Source organism: Mobula hypostoma, chromosome 1 (genome assembly GCF_963921235.1).
Source record: "Mobula hypostoma chromosome 1, sMobHyp1.1, whole genome shotgun sequence".
Lineage (NCBI taxonomy): Eukaryota > Metazoa > Chordata > Chondrichthyes > Myliobatiformes > Myliobatidae > Mobula > Mobula hypostoma.
Window position 1 is genome coordinate 132771645 of NC_086097.1, and position 14622 is coordinate 132786266.

The window sequence follows — 14622 nt, forward strand, 5'->3', positions numbered from 1 at the left end:
CATCAACAGTGTGGGATTTGGGAGTCTTGCCAACCTGCATGCTGCAGGACACCTGTAGACTGATCAGACAAGTTGCGACTCCCACAGGTTGAGAATTGGACATCACATTGTGTCCGTACTTAATAAGGCAGGGTTCCCCAAGAGGAAAGGGAGCCAAAAGGATGCTTTCTGGCAGTTGGCAGCTATCGTAAGTCACCACAAGAGACGATTGCACAGAGAGAGCAGGAGACAGTAAGTCTCAAGAATGAGGTGGAAGCATTACAAGAGTGCCGTACCACCATTTTGGAAGCTCCCTGTTTGGTACTGCCTTGGGCCAAAGAGCTAGAAGACAAGAGTGTGGCGACAGCCTGTCGGCTAATAACGGTGCAGTAATTAGAGGCTGTCTGATGGGCTAAATGGCAATCAGATCCCATTCACATCCGATCTTGGTGCTGTGGGGAGATGATCCCATGGGGATGGGGATGTCTGGCTGGATGGTGAGGGTGCGAAAGAGAGGGTAGAGTGGAGTCCTTTGATTCTCCCTGAAAATGTTCACTCTCTCTCCAACACACTTGAGACAGTACTGGCCAGACCAGTGACCACACGGTCCCATACCCAGCATGGGATCTTCAATCCATGACCTTGTTGGCCCTCAAGAGAGAGAAGGAAGGCCAGGAACCTGTAGGGTGTAATAAATGGCCCCTCCAAGACAATAGGGATCAAAGAATTCTCCACTAAGATATGGTGGGATTAGGGGATAGGTAGAGACAGAAGCCAGGAAAGCCTCTGGCCATGTGGTTGTTGAGGATATGGGATGAGGATGTACCAGCATGAGTTTACCTAATCGAGGGATGAGCTTATAAGGGGGACGTCATCTCAATATGTGATCAATAATGCTCTGCGAATGCCAATTGCTTCCCATTAGGGTCTGAGTTTGAGGCCTCTGTCGGTCAGAGATGACGATGGATATTGCATCCTAGCTGTCTAGATACACAAGCCTGGGCAGTACAATATGGAGAGCAAGCTGTTACCATGTAGCAAGCTCCCCCTCTCCACACATCTGATGAACCCAAAGGAACAGCAGAAACTGATACAGTTCGGTACCAGCAGCATCGCAGAAGTTGTCAGTCAGCATTGAACTCAACGTAGGACTGCCTTAGAGACTCCAGCTCTAGATTTTTTTTCCTTCAAGGTTTACTCCCGAGGCCTTCCACATGAGTGGGTATAGTCGCAAGGCAGTGGAGGATTGAGATCAGAGTTTTCCGTCTCCTAGATGAGCTGCCGAGCCCCATCTGCCCAAGGCCACTGGTTTTAAGGTGCCTGAAACATGCCTTTGCCCCTTCTCCTGTCAGTAGGAACGGTTCTGTCAGGCTTAGTAGCTAAGCACACGTGAAGGCCAGGAGCTGGACTTGGTTCTTCGAGGCTATTTGAGGTGCACGCCATTGGGAGTATTGAATAGGTAGCGGGAGCTTACCCCCATTACCACCCCCGGCTGTAATAGCCTTGAGGAATCTCCATAAGAGTAATGCATTGTTATGGGATCGGATGGCTGCAGCAGTCAGGGTCAGGTATCTTCCCTCCTGAGAATGAGATTCAAAGCCTGAGGCGAAGAGGAGCACAGTAGAGGAAGGGACAATAGCCCTTCACCAGTGTGTTCAAACTGTGATAGTGATAGACAGCCGGTGGATTCTGAACTTAGCCCCGCCATGATAGGGCATTTGTTTACAGCACGGCTCCCTGCTTGGAAGGAGTGGTACTGTTTTTAATGGGACCAGCAGCTGGATGTCCCTAAATGCAGCCATTTGGTTGCTGGAAGGGTTGGAGTACGTGGAAGAGGGCAGGCGCAGACAGGTACAGAAGTTGTACAAGTAAATAGGGAGTAGGGGATCCCATGTGACCTGTACGGAGATGTTTCTAGCACAGCTCAGAGCCGGGGTACTGAAGGAGCAGGTAAATGGGGTTCCCATTCCACACCTCTATGCCACGTGGTTGGAACACTGCCAGGGAAGAGAGGTTAGGAGGCTGTTGAGGGAGAAGGGTCATTCTTCATGTCCTTTACTGATAAGGGCGCCTTCTGCCCTCTGCTTGATTCCTTACATTCCGTTCAGGAATCCCTAAATCCCTTGCTGGAAGCTCTGCAAAAGGCACAGGTGATCCTTTAGTGACAGCAGGGGTTGTTGGGTGTCACCTTCCCACCCCATCCCCATAAGGAGGGGGTCATTCACCCTTCTCACCCTTCCCCCATAATAAAATGTGAATGGTTTGAGTTCAGAAAAAATGTTGCATGAAGTGTGGCTCTGTGTGTGTGTGTGTGTGTGTGTGTGTGTGTGTGTGTGTGTGTGCACGTGTGCACAAAGTCTATCTTGTATTTATTAAATCTGCATCAGAAGGGTGCTTGAATTAATTCTATCCTTCAGCGGAAAAGGTGACAGTGAAAGATTTTGTTACTGGATGAACTTGCTGGAGGAGGTTTTATCTTTTAAGAGGACTATGCCTTCAAGTGGTTAAGTGAAGGTGTTGGGGGCCCCCATCCAGCAGTCTCTTCTTTTCCTTCGATCTTTGGAAAATGTGTTATTTTTTTCACTGTGACAATTAACTGTTCATTCTAAGTTTTGCAGTTACTTGCAAAGGTTACCGGCCATGAAAAATACAGTTAAGGTAATGGAAATCTGTGCATCTTTATTCTGAAAATAACATCCCCACATATCAGACAGAAGTGGGCATTTGGGGAAATTGTTCATTGGTGGACAGTTAAATTGGGAATTTGGAATTCATATTTTGGAAGATTAGAAGATTTGGAGACTAATCCGAGAAGTTACATACACAAAATGCTGGAGGAACTCAACAGGTCAGGCAGTATCTATGGAAAAGAGTACGGTGGATGTTTTGGTCCGAGACCCTTCAGCAGGATTGGAGAAAAAATAATGAGGGGTAGAGTTGAAAGGTGGGGGGAAGGGAGGGAGAAACACAAGGTGATAGGTGAAACCAGAAGGAGAAGTGGTGAAGAAAAGAGGTCCTCTTATTTGCTCCTCAAACAGGTCCCACTAAAGAGCTCCAGGCCATTGTCTCCCACATCATTAGTGACCTTATTAGTTCTGGGGCTCTCCCATCCACTGCCACTAAACTCATAGTTTTCACACCCTGCACCTCCCACTTCTACCTCCATTCTACCTCCTATCCAAGGACCACACACACATCAAATGAAGAAATTCTCAGAAGAGCCCAAGCAGTTCGATCACTCATACCAACAATAAGAGAAAGACAACTCAGATTCCTAGGACACATCATGTGGAAAGATGAACTAGAAAAACTCATACTCTCTGGAAAGATTGAGGGGAGTAAACCTAGAGGAAGACCTCGGTTTATGTACATCAAAAGCATAGCCAGGTGGCTACACATCGAGGAAATGGAAGTCATCCAAAAAATGAGGGGTAGATCTATATGGAAAACCATGGTCACCGAAGTCCGCATCGGATATGGTACCTAGACAGACAGACAGATCCAAGATCCACAAACCCGCTTGTCCATATAGACGCATTATTTCAGCTTGTTCCTACCTCACTAAAACTACATACCCCCTGCTTTATCCGTCCTAGTTCAATCCCTTCCTACCCACATCCATGACACTTCACATGCTCTGAATCTTTTCAATGGATTCAAGTTCCCTGGACCCCATCATCTTATTTTTACTGAGGATGTCCAGTCCAGTCCAGTCTCCATCTCCCACCAGGAAGGCCTCAAAGCTCTTCATTTCTTTCTGGACACCAGACCCAACCAGTTCTCCTCCACCACCACTCTCCTCTGTCTTGTGGAACTTGTCCTCACTCTTAATAATTTATCCTTTGGCTCCTCCCACTTCCTGCGAACAAAGGTTTTAGCCATGGGCACTCGCATGGGTCCCAGCTATGCCTGCCTTTTTGTCAGCTATGTGAAATAGTCTATGTTCCAAGCCTATACTGTTGGCCATCCCCCACTTTTCTTACACTATAGCGATGACTGCATTGATGCTGTTTCCTGCACCCATGCTGAACTCGTCGACTTTATCCACTTTGCCACAAACTTTCACCCTGCCTTCAAATTTTCCTGGTCCATTTCCGACACCTCCCTCCCCTTTCTCGATCTCTCTGTCTCTCTCTCTTATCTACTGATGTCTATTATAACCCCACAGATTCTCACAGCTACCTGGACTATACCTCTTCCCACTCAATTACTTGTAACAATGCTGTCCCTTTCTCTTAATTCCTCTGTCTCTGTCACATCTCCGCTCAGGATGAGGCTTTTCATTCCAGAACAAAGGAGATGTCCCCCTTATTCAAAGAAGGGTACTTCCCTTCCTCTACCATCAACGCCAGCCTCAACTGCATCACCTCAATGCCCTGGATGAACAGCCTGCCTATGTTGGTTGGCATTGTAGGAAGGCTCTTAGAGAGACAGAAAGGTTTTGGATGATAGTGGTTCCCAGCATGGTACCACCAGACTGTCCCGGGAACTGATATGGATGGCCTTAGATTACCAGCTTGTAAAGAAAGGTGGCACTTGTGCTGTTATCAGTCAAGAATGCCGCATTTGCATTCTGAACGAGTCGTGGAACATCACTCACCTGGCTGATCACATCCGACAGTTAATGGATGATTTAAGGAAATGAGGGACCAATTCCATAGCTATTACACTCCTGGTGGGGGGTGGGGGGCGGGTGTAGCTGATGGCTTTTGGGGTGCTAGATGGTTGGTGGATTACTGTGGTACACTGGATGGTGACTGGGTGGTTTATATCACAGTGTATTGTATTTTTGTGGTTTTAGATGTGGTTTAGTGGGTGTTCGCAGGGTCATAGTAGTCTGAGAGCTGGATTGTCACGGTGTCGTGTCTTTCAAGGGGTGACAGGTAATGTGACATGTAAAGGACTCAGTTTGCTGAAGGGTCTGTTTCTGTGTTGTATGACTCCATAAAAGCTAAAAATTACTTTGCAAGCAGATGGTGTGAGTCACTTTGCACCAGTCCCTGTGTACTGAGGACATCTGCTGGTATGGCCTCTCATTCACAGCTCAGTAGCACTGGCCCAGTTGTTTAATTCTGTATTCCTGCAGTCTTTGTCATTAGGGTCTTTGAAAAAGCTGCTCTTTCTCAACTTCTGCCCGCATTTCCTTCTTTATGTAGCTGGCAAAAGCTTTGAGCTGCTAAAATAGTTTTACATTTTCTTTTGTTCATTCAATTGGTTGAATAAAACCACATTATTCACACAGTGAGGCCATTCAGCCGGGCTGCTCTGTGCTAGTATTCATTCTCCACACAAACCTGCTCCTGCTTCTCTTTCATTCAGAGAGTTTCACCTTTCCATAGAACCTCGCACTCTCAGAACACCCCGTATGCACAGCTGATGAAGCTCCTTTTAAGGTGAACTCTCTGTTGTGATGCAGGAGATACTGCACACAAGTTTCCATAAAAAATGACATTGCAAATATAACCATTTTATTAGTGATATTGATTGAGGATTAAGCATTAGTTAGGGCCTTGGGAATAATTCCCCCACCCTCCTCCAGTCATACCCTCTTATCTGCTCCTGACAGAGCAAGTCTTTGACAATGTAGCGTTCCCTCTGGGGGAGACACCCAATATCTTTCTTATGTAGATGTCACTGAATTAACATTTGAGCCCACAGTTATTTCATCCAGAGCAAAGAGAATTCAACTACATGAATCTCAGCTGGCATAGTACATGTACCGCTCTATAATACATTACAAGAGTTAGGGGAAATAGAATACTTTGTCTATTTTACTGCACAGATTTTAATATAAATCTACTGAGCTCTAACAAAATGTCTACCACTACAACACTAATCCTGCAAAACATCTTAAGCTCTCTAACCACCTCCTCTGATTTCAATCCCTTCACACTTAAAAGTAGATTTTCAGTAGGAAGACACCTTCAGTTCAGTTATACAGCATGCATCCATTTGGCCTAACTCATCCATGCTGACAAATGTTTTTCTAAGCTAGTCCCATTTTCTTTCATCAGCCTCTAAATCTTTCCTATCTATATGGTTGTCCATGGTCTCTCAAATGTAATTATTGTACTTCCTTCAGCCACGTCCTCCAGAAGTTCGTTCCATTAATCCACCACTTTTGCACGAAGTTGCCCCTCAGGTCCCTTATAGATCTTTCCCTTCTCACTCTAAACCTGTGTCCTCTAGTTTTGGATTCTTTTTCTTGGGGGAAAATATGTGTATTAACTCTATATATGCCTCCCATGATCTTATACACCTCTACAGGACTCTATATCCCACATAATAAAATCCTAGCCAGGCCAGCATCTTCCTACAATTAAGTGCTGGTAATAGTCTCATATCTTCTTTGCAATTCATCCATCTTAATGATGTCTTTCCTATAAATTGCCCATAATTCTCCAGGTGTGGCTGTAAAAATTTCTTTACAATTGTAACCATATGTCCAAATTCCTATACTCAATGCCTTGACTTATCAAGATCCATTTTATTGTTCATTTTTCAATTCATTTTTACCATCATCAGCAAGGCCAGCTGTTAGTGCTCATTTCTCAAGTCTCTTAAGAAACTGGAGGCACCCTTCCTTGTTGAAAGTCTTGTGATGCTTCTCAGGTTTGTCAGGAAATGTAGAGGAAGCTTGACCCAAAAGCAGAGCAGCAGAGATGATTCAGCAATGAGCGATAACTTTAATAATCACTTACAAAGTAACAAGCCAGGAGGAGCTTGACACAAAAGAAAAGATACTAAACTCACAGGCAACAAAGTAACTAAAATCTCAGAGCAACATACTAAGGTTGGCTGGTTTGATGACTGAAAAAGGATTATGGATGAGAGCTGGGTTTAAGAGAAGAGAAGATGGCGGCGCGATGCAGTGTGCAGCAGCCACTCTGGTGATGAATACCTGTTATTTTTCAAGTAGGATGCTGTGCACATTCCTGATTTGATGGAGGCAGACGTGAGAAGCATGGAGGAACACCTATTGAAACTTCTGAAATGCCTGTTTTTCTGCCGCTGCTATTATGCGATCCAGAATCTCCGGAGGGGAAAGCCCCGAGTCCTCGGCTTTGCCTGTTGCTCGGTAGCCAGGGCGGGGTCAAAGCGCTTGGCAGAGATGGTGTTTGGTGTCGGAGGCTCGAAGTTTTCGGGCGGACTCAGAGTCGGCTGTGGTCGGGTGCTTCCAGGGTGCTGCGTCGGCAAGTTTGCAGCGCTGGAGGTTCATGGCAGGGAGAGTTTCTCCCTTCTACTGTCTGCGTGAGATGATGGGGCTATTGGGACTTCGAGATTTTTTTTTTACTGTGCCCGTGGTCTGCTCTTTATCAAATTACGGTATTGCTTTGCACTGTTGTAACTATATGTTATAATTATGTGTTTTTTGTCAGTTTTAGTCTTGGTCTGTCTTGTGTTTCTGTGATATCATACTGGAGGAACATTGTATCATTTCTTAATGCACGCATTTCTAAATGACAATAAAAGAGGACTGAGTATCCTCATAATCTAAAATAGGCTGCAGGTAATGAGTTGGCAATGAGTGTCAGGTGACTCCTGACAGCTGGGTGGAGACTGGGAGCACCTAAATGTGCAGGCCTGACAAGACTCACCCCCTCCCCCACCCCTACAGCCAGTTCCCAACAGCCCAGGATGATCCAAATTGGTCGAGTGGAACTCCTTGATGAATGATGGATCGAAGATATAACTGGACGGCACCCAAGTTCATTCCTGTAGGCCGTACCCTTCAGAATCAACCAGGTAATGCACATGGTGATGTGAATCCATCAAATGGCCAAGAGAGTATAATGGACCAACTTCCATCATCCTACATTCTGGAGGAGCAGGCACTAGTGGATTCAATGGTCCATGAGCAACAGGCTTGCGGCAGGACAAGAGGAAGATAGGTGTGACCTGAGGAATAGTGGCAGCTGAAAATAGTAGGTGACTGGATTGATGCGATTGGTAATCTTGAAGGGACCAATGAACCGGGGCAAAAGTTTGTAGGAGTTGGTGTGAAGGGGTAGTCTCAGGTAGACCGCCAGACAGTCCCAGGCCATGCAGTAGGCACAGTTTTTCAGCTAGGATGGCCTTCCATGCCCTCCACCAAGCATTCCAGTGGCAGCAAATCAGGGCCAGGGCTCTGGCAGATGAGACCTCCATTTGCTCCTCCGTGGGGAACAACAGGGGTTGGTAGCCATGAAGTGATTCAAAGGGTGGCCCACCCATGGCAGAGGAGGTGTGTAGATTGTGGGACAGCTCCTGTGGAAGGGTTAGAAGCAGGGAAGCATTGCGGAAACTTCTCCCCTTGCTAACTGGCTCTTTCTGATTGTCCATTGGTCTGCAGATGATAGCCAGAGGACAAACTCACTGAGATGCAGAGGAAGGAGCAGAAGACTCACTAGAACCAGAAAACAAATTGTGGGCCCGGTTCAACACAATGTCCTGGAGGAAGCTGTGGAGGTGAGCGACATGTTGGAGAACTATTCTGTGATCTCAGCAGCCGATGGAGGTTTGGGGAGAGCAATGAATCAGACCACCTTGGAGAATCAGTCCACCACTGTCATGATCACCATCACCCCATCAGAAGTTGGTAAACCCATGATGAAATCCATGGTGATCTGGGACCATGGGCATTGAGTGACCGGCCGGGGCCCAGAGGGCTGCTGGAGGTAGGAATTGGACTGGACACATTGACGGAAGGCAGCAACAAACTGACTTACATTTGCAATTGTGGTTGGTTACCAGAAGTGGCATCGCACAAAATCCAGAGTCCGTCGTGAGCTAGAAGGCCAGTGAGAGTTGAGGAGTGGACTCACTGGAGTGCCACGGAATGCACACTGTTGTCAAGTGTGTTGGCTGGAGCTAGCACGTGCTGTAGGGTCAGGCAGATCTGATTCTCAAGCTCTCAAATAATCGGGGTGAGGAACTGGGAGGATGGAATGATGGGCTGCGTCAAACTGTCGTAGTGGGGCATCTGTCTTAGTGTTCTTGGGGATGGGTTGACAGGAGATGACAAAGTTGAATTGCTTGAAGGAGAAGGCCCAGCAAGTCTGACGTGGATTGAATAGACGGGTTCTGGTGGTCAGTCCAGGTCATCACATGATGTGATCATTCCGCCATGGTCTATTTGATGGTGAATAGCTCCCTGTCTCCTACTCTAGGTGTTGAGAAAGGTACAAGGGTGTGTCTTCACGTCCACTCCTCACTGGGAGAGGATGGCTCCAGAGTCCACATCAGATGTGTCCACCTCTGCCATAAAAGGTCTGGAGGGGTTGTGATAGCGGAGAATAGGAGCAGTGGTGAAGCATCTCTTAATCATCTTGACAGTGTGGCCCATGGCAGCAGATCAGATTATCCATGAGGTAGGTGACTTGGTGAGGGACTGAGAAGACTGGTGATTTTGCTGAAGTTTCTGATGATAGAAGTTGGAGAGGAAGTACTGTAGCTGTTTGACAGCCCATTCAGGGCCGTTCAATCATGCACTTTTTCTGGGTCCATAGTTATGCCTAGGGGTGAAAGGCTGTAACCCTGGATGGAAATGACTGGGGTGTAGACCTGGCATTTTTCTAACTTGTGGTACAGTTAGTTTTCGAGGAGACACTGAAAGACTGATCTGCAGTGACTGATGTGGTCTTGGGTGTCCTTGGAGAAGATGAGGTTATCATTGAGTTTGATGAACACATGCCTGTGGAACTCATTGATAAAGGCCTGTAAAACTGCTGGACTGCTGGAAAGTCCAAAAGGCATCACCAAGTATTCATAGTGACCAGTGCATGTCACGAACACCGTCTTCCACTCATTCCCTGGCAGATGCAGGTCCGGCTGTATGCTCCCTGTTGGTAAAGATATGGGTCCTGCGGAGTGTTTCAAATGCACTATCCATTAAGGAGAGATGGTAGTGGTTCTTAACAGTAATTTTCTTGCATCCACAATAGTCAATGCAGGGATGAAGACTCCCATCTATCCTCTTGACAAAGAAGAATCCTACACCAGCTGGGGACTGAAATTGTCGAATGAAACCATGCTGTTGTTTTTCAGTGATGTAGGCATACACAACTTGGGTTTCAAGAGGGTAGGGGGGAACAGACAACCTCGGTGGGAGAAGGGTGAGGTGTGGTGCCTGATAGAAGTTCAATCGTGCAGTCACGTGGTCTGTGAGGTGTAGGGTGTTGGCTTCCCTTCTACTGAAAGTGATGTCTAAGTCGTGCTATTCCTGTGGGAGTTCGGTGAGGTTGGGTATTTTCTCTGTCTCCATGGACATATGGGGTGAGGTCAAAAGAGGTTGCAGGCAGCTGGGTCCCCAACTCAACAGTAAATTGGATGCCCAGGCAAAGTGAGGGTGATGACTGGAGAGCCAGGTGTAACCCAAGGTGAGAGGAGTGTTGCGTGAGTCGCTAAAGAGGAATTGGATGGACTCGCAGTGTGCTCTGATGCTCATGTGCACAAACCGTGTGCGCATTCTGACCACCCAAAACCCCAAAGGATATCCGTCAATGGTTGTAATGCAGACGGGGTGAGACATAGACTTGGTGCAGAGTCCAAGCTGCACACACAGAGCCCAGTCCAGAAAGTTGCCTGATGCACTGGGAATCCACCAGCTTTGAGTGCGTAGAGCCATTGGAGTGTGGAGGAGAACAGACAAAGTGAGTCGGGCTGTGGTGCTGCATTGAGAGGCTGTGGGGAGCTTACCAGTTAGAAGGCCCCTCATCTCTACCTGGTGGTCCTGTTTCCCGGACGCAGTGGGCCCTTGATGCGTGGGTGATCGGTGTCTCTGCAGCAAGTGCACAGGTTGTTTCTCCACTGGTTATTTCGCTCATGGGAGAGGGTGGTGGATGGTTAAGGGAGCTCAGCCTAACTGATGGGCTCTGGATGCAGTATTGATGAGGGTCCTGCAGCCTGAAATGGCTCTGGGAATGGAACTGGAGTTCTGGCTGGTGATCTGGATGATCTTTCCATGAGACGCTTGTCAATTCGGAGGGCCAGATTGATGAGGCTTTCAAGATTGGTGGGCATCTCCCCCCATAAAAGAATCCATTCACACAAATTCCTAGTCTATTAATGTTCCAGATTGCTACTGTCCCAGTAGCAAATAGCATTGCTAAAATCATCTATTATTTAGCTTGGAGAATTAATCTTGTCTAATTATGTTGACTGTATTGATATTAAGATACAAATTGAATATCATTGGCTGTTACCCATTATCATGCAGAGAGAATAGACTAACTAATACCAGACAGCTAGTTGAGATAAATGGGTCATTTTCAGGCTGGCAGTCTGTAACAATATAGTGCTGCAGGAAGCAGAGCTGGAGCCCCAAGCATTTATGAGTCTATATTAGTGGATTTAGATGAAGAGACCAAATATGTTGATGACATACGTTGGAGAAAGGTGTGCATGGTTGTTTTGATTCTGCAAAGAGACAAATAGATTAAGCAAGTTGCCAAATGAAAGTTTTAAAAAATTGGAGTTGCTGGACACCTAAAATAAAGGACTGAAAATTGCTGTATGTACTCAGCCGATCAAGCCTCGTCTCCGGGAAGAGAAACGAAGTCAATATTTCAGGTTGCAGACCCTTTGTCGGTTTCAGAAGGAATAGGTTAGAGGATGAGAGGGGAGTGGAAAGTCAAGGTGGTCAGTGTCACATCAGCAGTTAGAAACGAACAGATCCAGAGATAGCAATTGGGCCAGAGTGTGGTGTCCAAGTGGATCGGGAGTACTAAAGACAGGTAAAAGGCCCCACAGCTTGACGTAAAGGCTCCAGATCAATTTTTGTAAGGGCGCAAGATCAAGTACAAGAAGAGGAGGCCTAAAAATGCCCCATTTATCTTGACTAACTGTCTGGTGTTAGTTAGCCAATTCTCTATCCTTGGTAATGGATAACAGCCAATGATATTCAATTTGTATCTTTATATCAATATGGTTAACATAATTAGAAAAATTAGTCAATATCATATTGGTAGCTAGTAATTTTCATTACTAACTGCCAGTACAACATGGAATATTTTGGTTTCCCTTTTCTCTCTTCTACCTTCTGGGAGAAGATACAGGAGCTTGAAAGCCTAGTCAACAAGACCCATGAACATAAGAACATAAGAAATAGGAGCGGGGAAGCCCATCCGGCCCATCGAGCCTGCTCCACCATTCAATAAGATCATGGTTGATCTGATCACGGACTCATCTCCACCTACCTGCCTTTTCTCCATAACCCTTAATTCCCCTACTATGCAAATAGAACAGCTCCTTCCTCAGTGCTATCAGACACTTGGATCAATCTCCTCTTTTGTATTCCCTTCTCATGCCATATCCTTGAACCCTTAATCCTACTTCTACCATATTTATCACTTTAGCATTTTTTTTTGCATTATCTCAGTTTCCACTTTGCTCTGTACTTTGACCCATTCTATTGTTTTGTGCTATTTTTCTCTGTAAGCTTCCCACGAGTAAGGAATTTCATTGCACCCTGGTATATATGACGGAATCTGAATCTGGCCAAAAGGGGTACTGAGCCTTAGTTCTGTTTCTCTTCCCACGGTTGTATCCTGACCTGCTGAGTATTTCCAACTTTCTTTTATATTAATGAAGGGACAGAATATGGTGTGGCCCAATGTGTTGATGATACAGAGCTAGGTTGTGTAGGCAAGCTGCAATTCTGCGAAGAGGTGTAGATAAATTGAGTAATCACATGAAAAATCTAACAAAATATGCTAAAGTGACAATAATGGAAGAGATAGAACTAAGGGTTTGAGAATGTGGCAGCACCACTGCGAAAGGGATATGAAAGAGGTGATTGGTTCAGAAGTCTGATAGCTGTGAGGTAGAAGCTGTTCTTGTCATCCAGGCTTTCCAGCTCCTGTATCTTCCACCAAAGATAAAATGGAATGGCCAGAGTGGTTGGCATCCTTGATGATACTGTTGGCTTTCCTGATGCAGTGCACCCTAAGTATGGACTGGATGGAAGGAAGTGATGAGCTGTGATCTTAGGGATTTTAGTAGCTTCAACAGTGCCCCTACGATCCAGCCGGGTTGTGGGATCTGTAACCATAACTGTAGTGGAGTCAAGAGTCAGAAAGGGAAATAGATCTGAATTCAACACCATCTATTTTCTTATTGCATGGTAGAGCAGATTAAGTAACCATATGCTCTTCTCCTGCTCTTGTTTATTATGTTGTTAGATGTATTTATATTGATATTGATATATGTCCAATATTCTACACCAGTTGTATTACTTCTGAGGTGGTACTACCATCGAAAGGAGCTGATTGGGTACCGCCCTTGTCAGATTCAGAGTGACAAATGAAGAGTCCGAAGTGGCAAACAGTCTTACTGATATTGATGGATGAAGTGACTGGGAGTGAATTTGGCAACAGGGGGGATCTCAATGGGTCAGGAGGCATCTCTAGATGGACAGTCAATGTTTTGGGTTGAGACTCTTTGTCAGGTCTCAAAGAGATACTGTAGGTTTATAGCCAGTATAAGAGGTGTTGTAGGGGAGAGGTAGAACAAGAACTAGCAAGCAATAAGTAGATTCAAGAGAACAGGAGTTGATTGGCAGATGGAATCAGGTGGGGGAAGGATGGCTGTGAAATGGTTGATGGATGCGAGAAAAAGTGGAGGAATCTGATAGGAAAGGAAGGTGGAGCATGGAACAAAACTAAGAGGTGAGAGGGCAGCTGGGAGCAATGAGGGAGGAGTGTGTGAATGATGGGCCGACGGAATAGATGAAGGAGAAGAAAGAAGCTGAATGAAAGGGGGTGAGGGATTGTTGGAAAGAAGGGTGCACATGAGAGGGCCTGGGTAGATCTGAAGGAGAGAGAAAGGGAAAGAAGTTTTCACATGAAAACCGAAAATTCAACATTCACGTGGTTGTGCTGTAAACTATCCAATCTCTGTTCATCATAGCCTTCTGGACCTCCCAGTTGCTAGCCATTTTAATTCTTCTCCCCAGTCCCACACCAACATGTCGGTCCTCAGTCTCCTTCACTGCCAGGGTAAGGTCAAACGCAAACAAAAGGAACGTATTCTGCCTAAGTAGACTCCAACCCAACAGCATTGACGAAGGGTCTCGGCCTGAAACGTCGACTGTACCTCTTCCTAGAGATGCTGCTTGGCCTGCTGCGTTCACCAGCAACTTTGATGTGTGTTGCTTGAATTTCCAGCATCTGCAGAATTCCTGTTGTTAGCATGAATATTGAATTCTCTACTTTCAGACAACCTGCTCTGCCACTGTCTCCTTCTCTCTCTTTCTGTGTCTGCTGTAGTATTGTAGGATAATGTAATTGGTGAAGGCGTACATAATTCACAACCACCGACATTGAGTTGGGGTTCACTTTAAGAGGCAGGCCTGACATGAAGATATAATTACATAATGGTTTTTAGTGCACTTTGTGTTTGGGTTTTAAAGTTCAATAAAATGAGTTACGCATTTCATTAAACATAAAACATATCACTTTGTTTTATTTGCGAAAACCTACATTGGTGACCCCAATGGACTAGGATGATTCCTGAGTTATTGAACATGTCGGCCAACACAGTCACTTTGAAACTGATGGAGTTTTGAGAGCAAAATGCCATTGTTTGGTTTGTACGCGCCGAGGCCCAAACGGCGCTGTAAGAAATCATCACCAATGACACCAATTTTTTTTTAATGTGGTAGTG